This window comes from Gossypium hirsutum, chromosome A08, assembly GCF_007990345.1.
Source record: "Gossypium hirsutum isolate 1008001.06 chromosome A08, Gossypium_hirsutum_v2.1, whole genome shotgun sequence".
In the NCBI taxonomy this organism is placed as follows: Eukaryota; Viridiplantae; Streptophyta; class Magnoliopsida; order Malvales; family Malvaceae; genus Gossypium; species Gossypium hirsutum.
The window spans coordinates 15,300,107-15,322,166 of record NC_053431.1 but is presented as its reverse complement, the minus strand read 5'-3'; the positions used below and the strand labels follow the sequence as shown (position 1 = coordinate 15,322,166).

The window sequence follows — 22,060 nt, the reverse complement described above, 5'->3', positions numbered from 1 at the left end:
GCACCGCTTTATTGCTTCCTCGTATAGGCGTGAGTTTTTGTATGCATTGGCTCGCCAGTCATCAAGTTCATTCAGCTACATCAACCTATTTTTTCTTGCAAGTTCGAGATCAAGGTTTAGAAATTTAATAGCCCAAAAAGCTTTATGCTCTAGTTTGAATGGTAGATGAAAACTTTTTTCATAAACAAGTCTGTAAGGTGATGTCCCTATGGGGGTCTTAAAAGTAGTTTTGTAAGCCCATAAGGCATCATCTACTTTCATTGCCCAATCTTTTCTATTTGATTCTACTATTTTTTCAAGGATCCGTTTGATTTCTCAGTTTGCCACTTCAACTTGTCCATTAGTTTGAGGATGGTATGGGGTGGCTGTTCTATGATGAACTCCGTATTTCTTAAGATTTTTTTCAAATTGAGTATTACAAAAATGAGTGCCCCTGTCACTAATAATTGCTCTAGGTGTTTCAAATCTCGAGAAGAGTTTCTTAAGGAAACGTACTACCACTCTAGCATCCTTAGTAGGTAGCGCTTGGGCTTTCACCCATTTGGACATATAATCAACTGCTACTAAGATGTATTTATTCCCAAATGAATTGGAGAATGGGCCCATGAAATCGATACCCCAAACGTCAAATATTTCACATGAAAGCATATAGTTTTGAGGCATTTCATCATGTTTAGATATGTTACCTGTCTTTTGGCATTTGTCACATGAAGTAACGTACCTGTTAGCATATTTGAATAACGAGGGCCAGTAAAAACTTGACTCAAGTATTTTATGTGCGGTCTTAGTTCCACTATAGTGTCCTCCAGTTGGCCCTGAGTGGCAATGTTCCAGTATTTTTTATGTTTCTAATCTTGTAATGCATCTTCTAATGACTTGATTTGCACATCTGCGAAAAAGAAAGGGGTCGTCCCAAAAGTAGTTTTTCACATCATTAAAGAATCATTTCTTTTGTTGGTGTGTTAACCCTTTTGGGATAATGTTAGCGGTTAAAAAATTTGCGATGTCTGCAAACCAAGGTACCTCAGAGTTAGATATAGTGAAAAATTATTCTTCAGAAAACGAATCATTTATTTCAACTTCATCTAGTTCTTTGGTGTTGGAGTTCTCAAGCCTGGACAGATGATCAGCCGCGAGATTTTTATCTCCTTTCTTATCCTGAATTTCCAAGTCAAATTCCTGCAATAGGAGAATCCATCAAATGAGTCGAGGTTTTGCATCAGTTTTAGTTAAAAGGTAGCGAAGGGCAGAATGGTCAGTGTAAACAACAACTTTAAGCAATATGAGATATGATCGAAATTTATCAAATGCAAAAACCACAGCTAGCAATTCTTTTTCCATAGTAGTATTATTCTCTTATGCAGCTGTCAAAGTTTTGCTAGCATAATAGATAGGTTGAAAATGCTTGTCCCTTCGCTGTCCCAGTACTGCACATACTGCAAAATCACTCGCATCATACATTAATTCAAATGGTAAGTTCCAATCAGGTGCAATTATGATTGGAGCATTAATTAATTTATCCTTTAAAGTAATAAATGCTTCTAAACACTCCTGATTGAAATTAAAAGGTATATCTTTTTCTAGCAATTTAGTCAAAGGCTTAGCTATTTTACAAAAATCCTTAATAAATCTTCTATAAAAATCAACATGTCCTAAAAAGCTTCTAATAGCCTTAATCGAACTAGGAGGGGGTAATTTTTTGATTGTTTCTATTTTAGATTTGTCCACTTCAATCCCTTTACTAGAAATTTTATGCCCTAATACAACACCTTCTTGAACCATTAAGTGACATTTCTCCCAGTTAAGCACAAGGTTCGTTTCCTCACATCTTACTAAAACTCATTTTAAATTTTTAAGGCAGAGATGGAAAGAGTTACTGAATACCGAGAAATCATCCATAAATACTTCCATGATATCTTCCACGAGTTCGTCAAACATGGCCATCATACAACGCTGAAAAGTGACAATAATCCAAAAGGCATTCTACGATAAGCGAACGTACCATATGGGCATGTGAATGTTGTCCTTTCTTGATCTTCAGGAGCTATTGGGATTTGGAAGTAGCCAGAGAGTCCGTCTAAAAAGCAGTAGTACATGTGCCCGGATAATCTTTCCAACATTTGGTCAATGAATGGCAAGGGGAAGTGATCTTTTCTTGTGGCATCATCCAGTTTCCTGTAGTCAATGCAAACTCTCTATCCTGTGACTATCCTTGTTGGGATTAATTCATTCTTCTCGTTGGTCACAACCGTCATGCCTCCTTTCTTAGGGACAACCTGCACTGGACTTACCCAAGAACTGTCAGAAATAGGATAAATAATTCCAACATCTAGAAGTTTAATTACCTCGGCTTTAACAACTTCCTTCATGTTGGGGTTCAGTCATCTTTGAGCTTGTACACACAGTTTGTATTCATCTTCCATCAAAATTTTGTAGGTGCAAAAAGAAGGGCTGATTCCTTTAATGTCAAAAATTTTCCAAGCTATGACCTTTTTATGTTCTTTTAATACTTGAATTAATTCCTCTTTCTCCTTGGGTTGCAAGTTAGAAGCAATAATAACTGGTAATGTAGAATTATTTTTGAGGAATGCGTATTCCAAGTGGTTTGGTAATTGTTTAACTTCCAGTTTAGGAGGCTCTTCAATAGAGGGTTTTTGTTTAAGTTCATTGTTTATCTTAATGCCCTCATATTCTACTTGTCTTGAAGAATGCTCATTAGGTTCATCATCTGTCTCCTCTTCTTGAGCTAGATACAGTTCCGTCGTGTCTTTCTGTATAATTTCCTAAAAAGAGTCTTGAGTAGTATGATCAATAGAGTCAATAAAATAACATGAATCATCATGTTCCCTAGAAAACCTTATAGCATCATAAATTTTAAAGATAATCTCCTCGTCACCAACTCTAAGTACCAATTTACCATCACCCACATCGATTACAGCCTTAGCAGTGGCTAAAAATGGGCGCCCTAAAATTATAGGCACTTCCACATCTTCGTCCATGTCAAGCACGACAATGTCAACAGGAAATATGAATTTATCTATTTTCACAAGTACGTCTTCTATAATGCCCCTAGGATATTTAACAGATCTATTGGCTAATTAAATACTCATCCTAGTGGGTTTAGGTTTCCCAAGACCAAGTTGTTTGAACATTTTATATGGCATCAAAATAATGCTAGCGCCTAAATCAGCTAGTGCTTTCTCAACATTCAGACTACCAATTAAGCAAGGGATAGTAAAACTTCCTGGATCTTTCAGTTTGGTTGGTAGTTTGTTTTGGAGCATGGCTTAGAACTTCTCGTTGAGTTCTATTGTAGATAAGTCCTCGAACTTCTTTTTATTTGTTAGAAGCTCCTTCAAAAATTTTGCGTATATAGGCATTTGCGAGATGGCCTCAACAAAAGGTAAGTTGATATGTAATTGCTTAAAAAGTTCAAGAAACTTACCAAATTGTGCATCAATGCGGTCTTTTTTCAATTTTGCTGGGTATGGAACTGGTGGTTTATATTCCTTCGGCACTGGTTTGTCACTATTTTCGGGTTTTTCTTCCCCCCTTTCGCTTATCACAGCTTCTTGTGTTAGCTTCTTTTCAGATTCCTCTAACACTTTCCCACTCCTTAGTGTAACTGCTTTTACATGCTCTTTTGATTTGGTGTTACTAGGTAAACTTCCTAGTGGTCTTTCCGAAATTAGTTTGGACAGCTGGCCTATCTGAGTTTCGAGCCCTTGGATTGATGCTTGTTGATTTTTAAGTGTTGTCTCGGTGTTCTAGAAATGGGTTTCTGACACCGAGATAAATTTAGACAGTATTTCTTCAAGGTTCAATTTCTTTTCCTGTTGATAGGGTGGTTGTTGAAAACCCGGAGGATGTTGTGGTCTTTGATTTCCTAACCGCCCCACGAGAAATTGGGATGGTTCCTCCAACCTGCATTATAAGTGTTACTATATGGGTTATTTTGGGATCTAGAGTTATTGTTACCCATATATTGAACTTGTTCCTCTTTTATGCTAGGGTTGAAGGTTTGATACTCTGTGCATGCTCCTCCTTCATTCGTCTCGCACCTCATTACTGGATGTACCTGAGTAGAACCAAGTAAACCATCAATCTTTTTATTTAGAAGTTCTACCTGGTTTGACAGCATAGTAGCCGAATTGACGTTATAAACGCCTGCTGTTTTAGCTGGCTTAGTCCTCATGACTTGCCACTGATAGTTATTCAGTGACATCTCCTCAATAAATTCGTAAGCTTCTTCAGGTGTTTTATTATTGATGGTTCCGCCTACAGCTGCGTCAACCATTTGTCAAGTCGAAGGATTCAGGCCATTATGGAATGGTTGAACCTGTAGCCAAAGCGGTAACCTATGGTGAGGGCACCTTCTCAGTAAGTCCTTGTATCTCTCCTATACATCTTAAAGAGTTTCTAAGTCCATCTGCACAAACGAAGAGATATCATTACGTAATTTAGCCGTTTTAGCCGGCGGAAAATATTTTAATAGAAATTTTTTGGTCATTTGTTCCCAAGTAGTAATTGACCCTCGTGGTAACGAGTTCAACCCCTGTTTAGCTTTGTTCCTTAATGAAAAAGGGAATAACCAAAGATGAATGGCATCATCAGAAACGCCATTAATTTTAAATGTATCGCAGAATTCCAGGAAATTTGCCAAATAAGTGTTCAGATCCTCATCCTGCAAACCATCAAACTGAAAAAATTGCTATATCATTTGAATTGTGTTAGGTTTCAGTTTAAAATTATTTGCAGCAATAGCAGGTCTAACTATACTTGACTCAGTTCCTGTTAAAGTAGGTTTAGCATAATCATACATAGTACGAGGAGCAGGGTTTTGATTTGCTAGTTCAACGTGTATCGTAGGAGGTAGCTGATTGTCTTGGTTTTTAGCCATCTCTTCGGTTGGGGTTCGAGTATCGCCCTCTTGCTCGTTCTCTGTGTATTTTAAGATTCGTCTTATTTCTCTTTGGTTTCTGCAAATTGTGCGATCGATTTCTTCGTCAAAAAGTACTGGTCCTAACGGGTTTCTTGTAGTCATAAACTATAAAAACTTGCCAATAGAAAGAAAAAGTAAATTAATAAATAATAATAAAATTAAAAATAAAATTAAATTGCAAGAAAAATAAATGGCTAAAGTAATAAAAATTGAGCGTTCCTAATATCTTAGTTCCCTGGAAATAGTGCCAAAAACTTGATCGCGATTTTCGTGTGATAGGTTTTAAATATTTATTAAGAATCGTTCTTGAAACTAACTGTTATCACGATGTAGGCAAGTGTGCCTATCGAACAGTAGTATAGTTTTAACAAGACTGGATTGTCAAACCCAAAGGAACTAAAAGTACTAGTAATAACTATCTTTTTATTATCTAGCCTAAGAATAAGGGGTTTTGTTTTAACTAACTAATTATCTAAACTAAGAATTCATAGAAAGTAGAATTGGGGGATTACTTTTGGAAAACGATTGAATTAAGACAATACCTAAGGAACAATCCACCTAGACTTTACATGTTATTCTGGCTCCGAATCAGACGATTTATTCATTTAACTTGTCCCGTAGAGATCCCTAAGTTATGTTATTATCCCTATTCAGGACTAATAACATCTAATCCCTAGATTGAAGAATTGAGACTTTTCTCTAATTAACACCCTAGGGTTGCATTAACTCGATTTATGGATCCCCTTATTAGGTTTCACCTTAATCCGACAAAATCTTGTCACCCTATGTCTAGGCGCGCAATCAAATCTGCTTAATTATGACAAATGTACTCTTAGACAGGGTCTATTCCCCCTCTGAATAAGAGCTTATCTTGAATCAGTATCCTGAGATATCAAAACAAGAATTAAGAACACATAATTAAGAACAAGTTAAATATTTATCATACAATTCAGAAAATAATAACAAGATTCGTCTTAGGTTTCATTCCCCTTAGGTATTTAGAGGATTTAGTTCATAACTAAAAAGGAAAACATCATAGAAGAATAATGAATACAAAACATAAAGAAAACCCGAAACTTCTGAAGGGAAATTAAGGGGAGATCTTCAGTCTTGATGGTGTATCTGGCTTCTGAGATGGTGGATCAATCGGCTTCCCTTGAGCAGTTCCCTGCCTCTTTCTCTCCGTGTCCCTTTTCCTCTTCCTTTAGGGCGTATTTATAGGCTTTAGAATGCCTAAAAGCCCTCAAAATAAGCCTTTTTCGAATTGGACTCAACTTGGGCTCGGTAGGGACAAGCCCGTGTGACACACTCGTGTGCGATTACTTCAGGCCGTGGTCAAGCCTGTTAAATAGGCACGGGCGTGTGGTTTACCCATGTGAGTCGTGCTTCGATTCTGCCAAATTAACACGGCCGTGTGGTCTACCCGTGTGAGGAAGTCCAGGCCGTGTTGATTTTGTACTTTGGCCCATTTTCTCCATTTTTGGCTCGTTTCTCGTTCCTTTTGCTCTCCTACGCTCACCTAAGTTCGCTCTTCTATGCTCACCTAAGTATAAAACATGAAATTAAGGCATTAGGAGCATCGAATTCACTAATTCTAAGGAAAAATCATCCATAAAATATGTTAAGCATGGGGTAAAAATATGTATAAATTACAGTTTATCACTTAGCTATGGGCCCCTTGTCCTCTAAGGGGAAACAAAAAGCTAAGGGAAAGAAGATACTGACTAAGTCTTCAGTTCCACCTCGTGTGGATAAGAAAAAGGCTAAGAAGTCAAAAGAACCTAAAAAGATCAAATGTTTCTTCTGCAATAGGAAATGGCATTTCAGATCAAACTACAAGGAGTATTTGGATTACCTACCCGAAAAGGGAAAATGTATGAAACTCTTTGTGGTTGAAGTTTGCTTAGTGGAAGAATTAATTGACAACTGGGTTATTGATTTTGGAGTCATTAACCATGTGTGTGTTCTTTTACAGGGGTTCAGCAAAATGAGAAGTTTGCGTGACAGGAACCTCTCGTTGCAGACTGGGGATGGGAGCTATGTTTTAGCCAAAGTAGTGGGAGAAGTTATTTTACACTTTGATAATTTTAGGAAGATTGTTTTAAAGAACGTGTTTTATGTACCTCATTTTAAGAGAAATTTAATTGCTATAGCATGTTTGTTTTATGACGGTTATACCGTGACATTCAATGAAAGGATTTCTATTCAATAGAAATCGTTCTTTAATATGTAATGTAAGGATGGAAAACAATCTATACTTTATCAAACCAAATAACTATTTGATGCTTCAAACTGAAATAGTGAATAAAAAGCTTAAAACTTTTCACTCTAATGAGGGGTACTATGGCATTTAAGACTTGGTTATATTAAGCAAGAAAGAATCACTAGACTTGTGAAAGATATTCCCTTAAGGAAGTTAGTCTTCCACAATGTGAATCTTTCTTAGAAGGTAAAATAAGTAAGATGTCTTTTAATGTAAAAGGTAAAAGGGCCAACCAACCTTTAAAACTTGTGCACACTAATGTATGTGGTCCCATGAGCATCAGTGCCCGGGGAAGTTACGATTATTATGTGACTTTTATGGACAACTATTATCAATATGGATATTTATATCTAGTGTACTTCAAAACTAAAACCTTTGATAAATTTCAAGAGTTTCATGCGGAAGTGGAAAAGAAATTAGATTTATCCATAAAGAATCTTCGATCTAACCAATGTGAAGAATATTTGTATGATGAGTTCTTAGAATATCTCATAAAGAATGGAATTCTATCCCAATTGACTGCGCTGGGCACTCTACATTAGAATGGCATAACTGAGAGAAGGAATAGAGCCTTACTTGACATGGTTCATTCAATGTTAAGCTATTCACAACTTTCTACTTCCTTCTAGGGATATGCGATACAAATGACTTGCTATAATCTAAATGATGTTCCAATAAAGTATTCTTGTAAAACACCTTATGAACTATGGCATGGAAAGAACCTGCTCTAAATCACTTCAGAATATAGGGTTGTCCAGTGCATGTTCTGGATAAGGATGCAAAGAAGTTGGATGCACGAACAGAATTGTGCATGTTTGTAGGATATCCAAAAGGAATAAATGGAGGATTATTTTGAAATTTGAAAGACAATACGATTAAAGGTTCTACTCATGATACTTTCCTCAAGGAAAGTTACATAGATAACTTTAAGCCTCAAAGTAAAGTGGTACTCGAGGAACTTTTAGGAGTGGTAGAACAACCACCAAGGTCAATTCTCCAGAAAGTTGTAGAAAAACCTGTAAACAATCAACAACATAGGGGAATCCATTGTAGTGGGAGAGTTTCTAAGGAGCCAGACTTCTTCATCTATGATGGTAGTATTTATAATACGGAAGCCAATCATGAGGATGAGGATCTACTCACTTACGAGGAGGCTATGCAAGATGTTGATTCCAAGCTTTAAAAATAGTTCATGGATGCTGAGATGGATTCTATGAAATCCAACACGGTGCAGGAACTTGTAGACTTACCAGTTGGGATTAAACCCGTAGGGTGTAAGTGGATCTACAAGAAGAAGAGAAATGAGGAAGGGAATGTGGAAACTCACAAAGCTAGACTTTTAGAGAAATGTTACGCACATAAAGAAGGCATCGATTACGATGAAACCTTTTCTCTAGTAGCCATGCTTAAGTCATTTGCATACTCTTACCATTGCCGCTACTCTCAATTATGAGATCTGGCGAATGGATGTCAAGACAACATTCTTGAATCGCTATCTTGATGAGACCATTTACATGGTTTAACCCACTGGCAATGTTGTCAAAGGAAAGGAGTAAAAAGTTTGCAAACTACTAAGATTTGCAAACTGCTAAGATGTAACACCCCTAAGCTGTATTTTTCGTCGGAACAAGGTCTCAGAGCATTAGTGTAACACCCCTTACCCATACCCGAGGCCGGGATAAGGTACGAGGCGTTACCGGACAAACATACAAACATTAAACTAAAATACGATCCATAAAATTTCATTCATATTTCAAAACGTTCATTCACTTACACATAGTCCCTTATTTGAGTCTACGAAGCCCAAAACATACTTTAAAAGGGTTCTGGACTAAATCGAGAACTTACAAAAATCTTGGAAATTTCATGCTTTAAGGCTCCACACGCCCGTGTCCCAAAGTCGTGTTCCATACACGGCTGAGACACATGGTCGTGTCTCTGCCTGTGTGAAATATACCTAGGCTATTTTCCAAACTTTGGTCAACCTTAATCTCTTACACACTTATACAAAATCAAAAGCATATAACATGGTATTCATTTAATGATTAAATATTCTCAATTAAACCACAAATATAGCATTTGTATGTCATCATACATGTGTCTCTCATACTCATTTTACCTTGTTTATGATAGTACCACTTATACATTTATACCAAGATTATCATCTTACAAAATATCTTCAGCTTAATCATCAAGCATTCATATTTAAAACTAGATCATATCTTTATAAAATACCACAAGTTAGATACGCAAAATAACATGTTTTCCTGAAACATTTCAATTCAACTCCATACCCAACAAGCATTACATTGAGACTAGTCATATATATATACATGTCATGATACGTATCATTCTCTTTCTGTTTTCTAATAAACACATATCATTTATTTCACTATATCAATATTTTATATACCATAGTTTCCATGTATTCCACATATATTTATTTTCCTCCTCCTCCTCTCCATTCCACATCCTTAATGTATATAGCATTCCTGTAAGTACGATTGCACAATTTACTAATAAATGCTCACATCAAACTGTCCACACGAGTCATAGTCACTTACTTATTTATAATTCGAGCTACAGAGCTCCAAATTAAGATCTATAAATTTCCTCTAAAATTACACTCACATATATTTCCACCATAAAATTTTCATAATTTTTGGTTTAGCCAATTAATACAGTTTATTCATTAAAATTTCCCCTGTTTCACTTTCTGACAGTTCTGACCTCTCTTCACTAAAAATTAATTATCTCACAGTACAGGACTCGGATAATGTTCTTGTTCATTTATTTTGAAAATAGGCTCATTAGTGATTTTAAAAATATAAGTTTAAGCCTCTAATTATTTTTATCCAAAATTTTGTGATTTTCCAAAGTCAGAACAGGGGATCACGTAATCATTCTAAGCCAGTCTCACAAAAACATAAATATCTCAAAATATAGAACTGGGATTTCTCTCTCTTTTCCAACAATTTCACCAATCAAGTAATTATCCACAAACATATTTCCAATATTATTATAAAATATCATAATACAAGTAATATTGATGTATTACTTACATATAAACTTACATCTCATTTAATATCAAGGCAATAACATTAAATTACACATTGCCTTATTAAAAATCATATGAACTTACAATTTCCCATAATATCCATAATCATAGAAATCACATTTATGTATGATAATTCAATGCACTTCATGTACCATAGACATATTTTTAAATCAATTCATAAACTTGGCACCATAATCATTTAATTTAATATAATTCAATTAATTCACTAAATTTAACTTTCAAATAAAAATTACAGCATTATTGTTGTATTATTATCATACCAACTTACATACTTTCAACACCTCGGAAATCATAATGAATATATCAATTTTACATTGAAACATGCATAAATTAATGCTTATTATACATATGAACTTACCTCGATACTAAAACGACCATTTTACCAACTTTCTCAATTTTCGATTTTTCTCTCATTCTAGGTTCAAATCTCGTTTTTCGGGATCTAAAACATCATAATTAACTCAAACTTTGGCAAAATTACAATTTTGCCCCTAAACTTTTTCATATTTACACTTTTGTCCCTAGGCTTGGTAATTAAACTTCATCCCTTATTCTTATTTTTTATGACATGCTGATCACTTTTCCCTTCTATGGCAACATCAAATTCTCACTCTAACATATACTTATGACTATTAGGTATTTTTACCGATTAAGCCATTTTACTCGTTTTCACTCAAAACCGAGTAGCACAAGTTGTCTAACATAATTTAAAACATCATATTCTATCATAAAACACCAAAATAAACACATTTCACCTATGGGTATTTTTCCAAATATGAACCCTAGCTTAAATTATTGCTAGAATAAGCTTAATCAAATTACCGGGATTCCAAAAACGTAAAGAACTTGAAAAAACAGGGTTAGAACGGACTTACTATTGAGCTTGGAAAGCTTGAAAACCCTAGCCATGTCTTCCCCCATGCTAATTTCAGCCTCCATGAGAAAGATGAGTCAATTTTGGCTTTATTTTCCCTTTTTATTTCTTTTAATTACTGAATGACCAAAATGCCCTTCCTTACTAAACTTTCAAAAATTTCATCTATGTCCAATTTTTGTCCATCACTTAGAAATTGGTCAAATTTCTATTTAAGACCTCCTAATTAATATTTCAAAGCAATTTCATACTAGAAAATTCTAGAATGCAAGTTTTGCAACTTATTCAATTTTGTCCGCAACTTCAAATTGAGCACTTTATGCATAGAATTTCTTCACGAAATTTTCACGCAATCATGCAATCATATCATAGACCTCAAAATAATCATAAAATAATTATTTATATCTCGGATTTTGTGGTCTTGAAACCTCTGTTCCAACTAGACCCAATTTTGGGCTATTACAATTAGCGAAACTTTCAGAACAATTTTTAAATAATTACTTAAATTACTATTCATTAACCGAGATCATTCAAAAAATCCCTTAATTGGACCCTCGAGGCCCAATACAAGCATTAGAATCGATTCGGGACTTAATCGAGAGCTCTAAGAATTTTTCGTGAAATTTCAAAAATTTTCCAAGGTGTAGGGCTCACACGCCCATGTGGTTCAAGGGACACGCCTGTGTGACCCTAGGACACGCTAGTGCTGGAGGCCGCGTTCGACCCCGTGTAACTCTCCGACTTGTGCACACGACCATGCCACACGTCCGTGTAGCACACACGGTTAAGACACACGCCTATATCTCTGCCTGTGTGCTCAATTTTGAGCATTCTGTTTCTCAAAATTTAAGGTGCAGGGGTCACACGGCCTAACCACACGCCTGTATTACAAGGCAGTGTGTCACACATGGTTTAGGCACATGCCCGTGTGGACAAAATGAAGCCATTTCTAGCTTCATTTCTCACCCAAAATTTCACCTAATACCTACACTTGAAATACACATCCAGTACCAACCATTCCAACATTAAAATTAAACAATTCCATCATTTATCATGGCATTCCATTACATGCATATGTGTTTATAAACATACCTTGGATTAACTTAGGCATTAATATCATTTGATCACATATACTTAACATATCACATATGAATATATCATAATAGCCTACTTAAGCCTACCAAAATAAGCCATTACTAGCCATTCCAATGGCTAGGTTACAAAACATCATTTTCATGCCACTAATGGGCAATTTGTCCTATACATGCCCTTATACCAAAATGATTTTACTATGTATACCCAAAATAAGCTAGTTGATAGTGTGTTGATGCTCCAATAATCTTCCAACCTTCGCGAGCTTCCGAGCACTATAAAACAGGGAAAATAAAATGGAGTAAGCATTACATGCTTAATAAGTTTGTATAACGGAAACTAAACTTACCAATCCCATTTATTAAAACTAAGCATACAACATTATGCTTACCATCCATTAGCAACATTGCCTAAACACATGCATTCAATTAAACATGTTAGTCACCAAAAATCCTCATAACAATCAAGTAAACATAGATGAGCTCATCATGCAATATTTATTTTCAAGTTATTATCATTTCATCACATAATTCTCACACCATGTCAAGAGTTTTATGTTCGTTGAACCATTGAAATTCTAATGGATGCTCAAGTAGTACACTCGAGGTGTATGGTTTCATAATCTGTCAATTCTTATTCAAGGGTACCCATTAGGGCACTTAATCAAGGAGCACACTCTCAAGCCACATATCATATAACAGGATTACCAGTCCAGGCTAAATCCTTTATATAATGTATGCTCAGAAGAGCTCAATTAGGATTACCAGTCTAGGCTAAACCCTAATCATAACGTATACTCGAGAGGTATTATATTAGGATTACCCATCTGGGCTAAATCCTTTCTATAATAAGGTCAATAGGATTACTCGTCCGAGCTAAATCCCATCCACAACAAATGTAGGACCTTATTTGTTTCGGGAAAGCGCATATAATCATCAAAATCCTATATTCAATCGGGGCTCAACCCTTTTTCACCATTTTAAGAATGTATTAAAATTTTCATTATAACATACAAATAATGTACATCAATCTAAGTCATATACCATACAAACACAACATTCAATTAAACATATTTACAAGCTCGATTAAGTTACACAAACTTACCTCGACACTTATTCGCTTATAAAATTTACTAATCCGAAACCTTTTCTTTTCCTTGGTCTAACCTCGAATTTGTGTTGCCCAGATCTATATAAATAGCTTTAATAATCAATTTCACATATTTCATATTTATTTGGACTCAATTTACATCCTAGGTAAAATTACCATTTTGCCCCTAACTTTTCCATAAATTTCAATTTCGTCCTTAGGCTCGAAAAATGAAACTTGTGAAATTTACTCCCTATTCCAAGCCTAACCAAAATCCCATTACAAAATTTACAGCACATGTATTCATAAAAATTCAAAATTTTTCTTCAACTTCACAAGTTTACATTTTAGTCCCAAAATTATGTTTTCATCAAAAATCACTTTGTAAAAGTTGTTTATCTATCATCAACCTTTCATTCTCTACCATAAATTTCTAATTTTTAGCATATACATCCATGAACCATTTTCCATACTTTGATAAATTTTCAAATTAATCCCCCAAATAGATAGTTTAAGCTATCCCGATTTCAAAAATATCAAAATTACTAAAAACGAGACAAGGTGTAACATCCTGATTTTCAGGTTTTTCGCGATTCCTGATATTTGAAGTATTTTTTCTAAAATTTGGTATGTGATTATGGAATTCATAATTTGGGTGTGTAAATGGGCTTATGGAAGGCTTATGAGTTAGCCAAAACCCGGTTGAATTTTTAAATTTTAGACTTAGGAGTTAGGGGTTCTAGCTAGGTGCCCTTGTATTAAGTTGTGGGTAAAGTGTATCACAAAAAGAGCTTTGGTAGAGTGGCAAGGGTGACGCCACTAAGCTCCTAAAAGGGTGGCGTGTGGAGCATAAGGGAAGACCTGGGATCGATTCCCTGTGTTGGCAAATAAGAGTATTTATTTTTATGTGCAGGAAGGGTAAGTGTTGGAACCTAAGTGGATTCTGTAATAGGAGAGTTGGATCAAGTCAAATGCATGGATTAAGGAGGGATAAGGGGAGAGATTTTAGGGATTTGAGAGAAGGATAGAGCTTAGCCGTTTGGAAGGGGTTAGAGAGGGGAATTCGGCAGAAGGGTATTAGGTTAGTAATTTCGGCATTAGGGTCTTAGCTGTGCCGTTTTCTCCTTTGTTTTAGTTTTCTCTTCTTTTTTTCTTCCCTAGCCGAATCTACCATCCTTCCTCTCATCTTTTCTCCCTTTTCTTTTTCAAAATCCAGCCTATTACTTTCCTCTACTCATTTATTATTTCTTTCTTTAATCTCTACTTCTGCCGAAATACCGCAAAATGCCGAAATCAGTGAAGATAGGGGGTGTCGATTCTTTGTGACCAGCAACCTTTTCTTTCCTTTTCAATAGTTGGCGTTCAATTCCTTTACCTTTTAGGCATCCGGATTCAGGAGGAAAAATACTGTGGTAAGTGTTCAAACTCTACACAATTCCTAGTGTAACTTTGGCCAAAAGCCGAAACCCCTCTAGTTTAGGGAGGTGGCCGAATGTGGGTGTAGGCCTTATGGGGTCTTCTTTTAATATATTTGGTTTATTTATTGAAGGAGCAGCAAGGTGTAGTGTCGACTTGGAGTAGCTTGGATCACCGGAGTGGCTAGACCTAGTCATCAATCGCGACAAAGGTAAGATTCCTAAGGCCATTATGGATGGTGGCCGAATGTGTAAGTATTAGTATTAGATGATTTGAGGTTTGGTTCAATTAATGGGAAGCTGATTATTAACGATGGATTATAGGAGAAATCGTGTAGGAGATCTCGTCGAGGAATATCGCCAAACAGGTGTGTAATGAACCCTTTTCATAGCTTAAAGCGATAAATGCCGAAAAGCCGAAATGCCGAAATTTTGGCATTTTGAGGACTTGTGAGCAAGCGAACGCTCACTAGTTAGTTAGAATCGATGAGATGATGATCGGGAATAATGGAAATGGTAAGGGCGTGTTTTTGGTGTTCACGGTAAGTTGGGCCTCCAAGGGTTGAATTAGGGCCCAATAGGCTTTCGGGCCCATTTGAGTAAATTTGGTAGGAAATGGAAATCTGTTAAATTGCATGTTAAGACTGTTAATGCTGTTATGGATATAGGCTAAATGGGCCTAGATGACAGAATCGGCTAAGTAGGGCCATTAGGGGTTTTTGGCCCAATAACTCGATTTCGCTAAAAATGGGCCAGAATCACTGTTTGCACCCATGAATTGTTTGTAAATGTTAATGAACATGGAAACCCTAATTTTTGGTAAAATTACAAGACTACCCTTATAATATGAAAATGATCGTTTTGCCCCTAGGTAAAAATGACCATTATACCCCTAGGGTTTATATATGAACTTAATGCATGGGATTTTGATAAACATGATATGTATGATATGCACATGACATGTATGATATGCACATGATATGTATGATATGCACACGAGATGTTCATAAATGCATTGGGTTGGGTTTTTATATGGATGGAGGAAGTGCAAAAGGGCTTATGCCCCAGTTATCAAAAGGGCTTATGCCCCAGTTATTAAAGGGCTTATGCCCCAGTTATTAAAAAAGGCTTTGCCCCAGTTACTAAAAGAGGCTAGGCCTCCAGTTATATGATAAAGCAGCTATGCTGCCAGTGGAGAGTTATGGCGGGGTGGGTCGAGTTAATCCCCACATGGTGTGTTGGTTGGTACGGGTGGAGAGTAGCGGAAGGTGGGTTGAGTAGTCTCCCTAAATGGGTTGCATTCTTTCATTGACATTACATGTGTTATAAAAATGGGCCTTTGGGCCACAACATTTACAGTAATGGCTTCGGCCCAGTAATATGAAATGTGAGAAGGCTTCGGCCCAGTGTTATGAATTATGAAATATGAAAAGGGCTATGGCCCAGTACATGTTTGAGATTGGTTTTGGGCTTAGACCTAACAGGCCGTTATTGTTTTGGGCTCTGAAAGGGGCTTGTTGCACACTGAGTTTCCAAACTCACCCCCTTTCCTTAACCTTGCAGGTGAGCCTTGATGTGGGGACTTGGGCTGGAGGGGATTCAGAGTAGCCACGGTGATTGTCTTTGGACTTTTAAATAAACGTTGGGTTTCATTAGATTTCCTTTGATTATTATTTATTTTTGGGTTGTAATAAGGCCATTTTAACTTTCCTTTTATTTCTTTTCGGGATTATTTTAATTTTAATAACTTCAAACCTAGTTGATAATTATTCAAATGGGCTAGACTTAGGACGTGTTTTCAAAACGATACTTGTTTTCAAAAGAGTTCAACACCACGATTAATCGATTTATCAAAGTCGTTCACTTAAACAAATTTAAACTCGATATAACAAAGTGTGGCTATGGTTGTGGGCATGTCTAGGATTGGATCCAATCAAAGAGCTTGGTACTTAAGCAGCCTTCATGGCTTACCTCCTCTATCTCGGATACCTACCTGGTGCCCAGCTTCCATACACTTTGTTAACTCAACAAAATATATGGTTTTTAAAACACTAAAACAGAACGTGGGTTATCAACTCCAATGTGGCATGTCAGATTCGGCCATAACGTCTGGGCTGGGTTTGGGGTGTTACATTTAGGGAACTTACCCAATTAGGCCATGAAAGTTTCTTCTCTCTCTCCTAGGGTTTCCATGTATTTTAGGTTGAAGAAGACGAGAAAATAAGATGATATTTAGTTTTCATCTTTTAATTAATTACTTATTTTTCAAATTCCAATTTAGTCCTTACTCTTTTTCTAAATTTCCATGGATGAGTCACCAAAAATCTACATACTTTTCTTTAATGGTCTAATTACCATATAAGGACATCTAGTTTTGAATTCCATAGCTATTTATTCCTTATAGCTACTAGAATTCAACTTTTGCATTTTATGCGATGTAGTCCTTCTTGTAATTAAACACTTAATCGATAAAATTTTCGTATCAAAAATTTCACACGACATGTCTATCATATACGGGCCATCTAATAAAATAAAAACAAATTTTATTTTTGGGTCAGATTTTTGGTCCCAAAACCACTGTTCCAATTTCACTGAAAAATGGGTTGTTACATAAGATCCATTTATGGACTTAAGTAGGTGTCCCACTCATGGAATAAAAGATTTGATCAAATGATTAAGACATCTGGATTTGAACAAAACATTGATCAACCTTGTGTTTATAAGTGTATAAAGGAAAAAAAGGTGGTATTCCTTGTTTTGTATGTCGATGATATTCTACTTATCGGAAACGAGGTAGAGAATTGCCATCGATTAAACTATGGTTAGCTCAATAGTTTAGCATGAAGGACTTGGGTGAAGCTAGTTATATTCTTGGAATTCAAATTCTGAGGGATCGAAAGAATAAAACAATAGCTCTATCTCAAACTTCATACATCGATAAGGTACTGGAATGTTTTGCAATGACTGATGCAAAGCCAAATGTTCATCTAACTGCATTAGGTTTTCATCTTTCTTTATATGATTGTTCTAAGACAGCAGAAGAATGAGAGCATATGAGTAAAGTTCCATATGCTTTGATAGTTGGAAGCCTTATATATGTGATGCTTTGTACATGCCTAGATATCTATTTCGCAGTAGGAATAGTTAGTTGATATCAGACGAATCCAGGTCTCAGGCATTGACAAGTTGTAAAGCATATATTAAGGTATCTTAAAAGAACCAGGGATTTTATGCTTGTGTAGTCTAGGGATAACCTTACTCCTTTTGGATACATAGACTCAAACTTCTAGACCTGTAAAGATTCGAGGAAATTGACTTCGAGAAATGTATTCGTTCTAGTCCATGGAGCCATAGTATGGAAAAGTGTAAAACAAACTTACATTACTTACTCTACTATGGAGGCCGAGTATGTGGCTACTTCTAAGGCAACGAAAGAAGCAATATGGCTTCAAAAGTTCTTAACTGAGCTTGAAGTTATTCCTAGTATGGAAAAAGCTATAACATTGTATTGTGATAACAGTACTGCAATAGCTAATACCAAGGAAATAAGAAGTCACAAGAGGACAAAACACATTGATCAGAAGTATCACTTGATATGAGAGGCAGTAGCCGAAAGAATTGAAGATGTGATGAAAGTAGCTTCTGAACATAACCTTGCAGATCAGTTTACTAAAACTCTTGTAACTAGGAGTTTTAACAAACACGTCAAGGATATGGGAATGCAAAACATGACACATTTACTTTACTAGGGCAAGTGGGATATTGTTGGGAAATGTGCCCATATTGTAGTAAACATGTAACTATTTTCTATTTATTTGAACAATGAATAAACAAGTAAAGTTAATTTCACATTTCACTATTATGTATTTTGTATTTATGTCTTTTATATTTTGCATGCATAGCGAAATTGTGACAAGCAAATATTAGCTCATTGATTATCTAAAGTTCAAACTGAAGATAAGTGACACTGTAAAGAACATTTACATTGCGAGAAAGACGATTTACTTCAGTAGATAATCTAAATAAGTCTGTAATCTCATATAAGAATCAAAGTGAGCATTTGATTCAAATATTGAGAAGGATTATTATGTCATCTACAATTCCAATTGGGGAGATGGCTAGTCTTGGCTATCGGACAGTTGACTCCACTAGTAGAGACATAGATGTATTCATTGGTAGAATGATATATTGGACTAGACCCAAGATGAATTAATTTTGAATCTGTTTGTGAGTTAATTCACTTTTGACATTCATGGTGTGATTTACCTAAATCCTAAGTTAGTCATTAACCATGTGTATTCAACTCATGTGCTTTGATATAAGTGGAGGCTTATGCTTTAAAGATGATAAATCCCACAGCCGGTATGTTGGGTACATGACCTGTGTATGGCATGGCTTTATTAGAAACAGTGGAATTCATAGCTTAATTAAAGAGTTAATGATATCCTCTCATTGGCTTTGTGCATATTGATAAATATGAAATGTGGCCACGGGTTGCTTGTTCTTGAACGAGTAATTTATCACAATCATTTGTTGATAGTGATCATATTAATCATTAAGAAAACATAATGCTGACAATGAGATAAAATATGATTGTATTGAGTGGACAGATTTAACTCAAAGGAATCAAGGATATCATATGAGAGTATCACACACATAATGAGGTCATTGGACGAAGCAGTTGGATGTATTGCTTTCATGAAGAGTATACAATAAGGAGTTTTCAATCATAGTACTTCTTGTGGACTGACTCCATGATTAAGTAATTGCGAATTATCGAAATGATGCTTCTAGACATAATTACAATCGCCAGAGCCTAATTGTATATGTCCGATTGGTCCCTCCGCTAGCTCAACAAAAGCTCGATCGGACTACATTTGAATCTGTAGTAAATTCTACAAATTTAGAAATTATTTAATTGAGTCAATTTATTCGATGTAGAATTAAATAAGGTAGTCGTGAGAATTGTTCAACTAGAGAATTTGATTAAAGAATTTTCTTGAAAAATTAATTTGGAAAATCTAAGTGATTTTTGAAAAAATTAATTTTGATCAAGTAAAATTAAATTAATCAAATTAATTAAAATTAATATGATATTTTTGGAAGTTAATTTTCAAGTCAAACAATTTGCCCAATAGGTAATTGAACTTGCAAATTGGAACTGAGATCGTAAATTGGGTCAGGGAGCCCAAAACTGAGACCAAGACCTAAAAATTGGTTGAATTGGGCCCGGTATGTGAAACCAAGCCGACACTCCAACCGGTGGCTAGACTGGACTGGTCGGGTCATCATTGACCCAGACCAAACCGACAGTAGTCGTACCAGCTCAGGGTGCCGTAAGGGTGTTGCACCTGCATCATCGAACTAGTTATGCAAGGCTAATGTATCGTTAGATGCCGTTGTAACGCCCCTAACCCGAATCCGTCACTGGAATAGAGTTACGGAGCATTACCGGAGTTACCGATTCATTTATCAGATATTTCATTAATCCGATAACTTTTCTTTTCCACGTTCAAGTCTCGTATTCAAGTCATCCGGATCTTTATAAAGAAACTTGATTGTCGTTTTCATTTATTTCATGTTATAATACATTCAACTAATGCTCTAAATAAAATTATCATTTTACCCCTAAACTTTTAATTAATGACGATTTCATCCTTAGGTTAAAATAAAATAAAATTATTGCAATTTAATCCTTATTTCCAGCCGTTATTCTCACACAAATTGATAACAACCTATGAATTCTATAAAATGTCAGAATTTTCCATAATTTCAACACTTTTCAATTTAATCCTTAAAACATGTTTTTCCCTGATCTTGAGCTAAATTAATAATTTCATTCAATTTTGTAATTTAAATAATAAAATAATTCATTTATGCAAATTGGTCATTTCTAACTTTTTTTTTACAAAATTGCCCATAAAATTTTACTTTTATTCAATTTAGTCCATGAGCCTAAAACATACAAATTAGCCATGCTAGCTGAATATTCATACATATTTTCCTCCTCCTCCTCTCCATTCCACATCCTTAATTTATATAACATGCAACAAGTAACATTATCAATAATTTCACTATTTACTTATGTATATTCAAAACTGTCCATTTGCGTCATAGTCACTAAATTATTTATATCTTAAGCTGCAGAACTCGAAATTAAGATCCGCTAATTTTCCTAAAACTAGACTTACTTATCTTATTACCATAAAATTTTCAGAATTTTTGGTTTAGCCAATAAGTACAGTTTATTCTTTAAAGTTGCCCCTGTTCTGCTGTCTGACAGTTCTGACCCTTCTTCACTAAGAATTAATTATCTCATCGTACAAGATTCGGATGATGTTCCCAATTATTTCTATTGAAAATAGACTCTTTAAGGATTTTAAGCATATAAATTTAATCGCTTAATTATTTTTCTCCAATTTTTGATGATTTTCCAAAGTCAGAACAGGGGAACCCGAAATCATTCTGACATTGTCTCACAAAACTTATTATATCTCATGATTTACAATTCCATTGCTTACACCGTTTCTTCTATAAGAAACTAGACTCAATAAGATTTAATTTCATATTTTATTCATCCTCTAATTAGATTTATACAATTTTTGGAGATTTTTCAAATTTAGACTATTGCTACTGTTCAAAACTATTTTAGTGCAAAATGTTGATTTTCATTTCGCCCCAAATTTCACAGTTCATACAATTCAGTCCTTACTTAATTAACCCCTCAATTAAACTAATTTTCTCAATTAATACTTTTCCTAGACATTATAAGTTATTTCATAACTATTGAAATTCAGAATTTCCACATAAAACTCTAACTTCAAACTTTTTTACCATTTAGGTCCCAAACATTCACTTTTTATTCAATTCTTTCAATAAAATCAGCATATAAACAATTTAAAGCTCTAATTCTATATCAAATCATCATATACTTCCAGCACATATTCATAGAAAGTTTCAATTTCTTTCATAGAATCAAGAACTAATGAATTCAACAAATGGACCTAGTTGTAAAAGTCACAAAAACACAAAAATTTCAAGAAATAATCAAGAATTGAACTTACTTGTAGTAAAAATATGAAAAACCAGCTTAAGGGAACTCTTCCATGGTGTTTTTTCTGATGAGAATGCAGAAAAATAAAGAGAAATCTAGATAATTCCACTTTAGTCCTAGCTTTATTAAGTAAATTTTGCAATTTTCTAATTTTGCCCTTATTTTCTTGGTGATTTCATGCTCTTGCCGTCCAGCCCAAATAGACCTTAGGTCTATTTTCCTTTTAAACCCTCTTTCTTTTATCATTTAAGC

General features: G+C 35.2%; 1 non-coding gene across 1 annotated transcript; it reads left to right on the top strand.

The window, feature by feature from the left end:
* The first annotated feature begins 4,355 nt into the window (after window positions 1-4,355).
* On the top strand, window positions 4,356-4,462 carry LOC121205215 (small nucleolar RNA R71). Its single transcript, XR_005900300.1, has one exon. It is a non-coding gene; the product is annotated as a small nucleolar RNA R71 (small nucleolar RNA).
* Window positions 4,463-22,060: the final 17,598 nt, after the last annotated feature.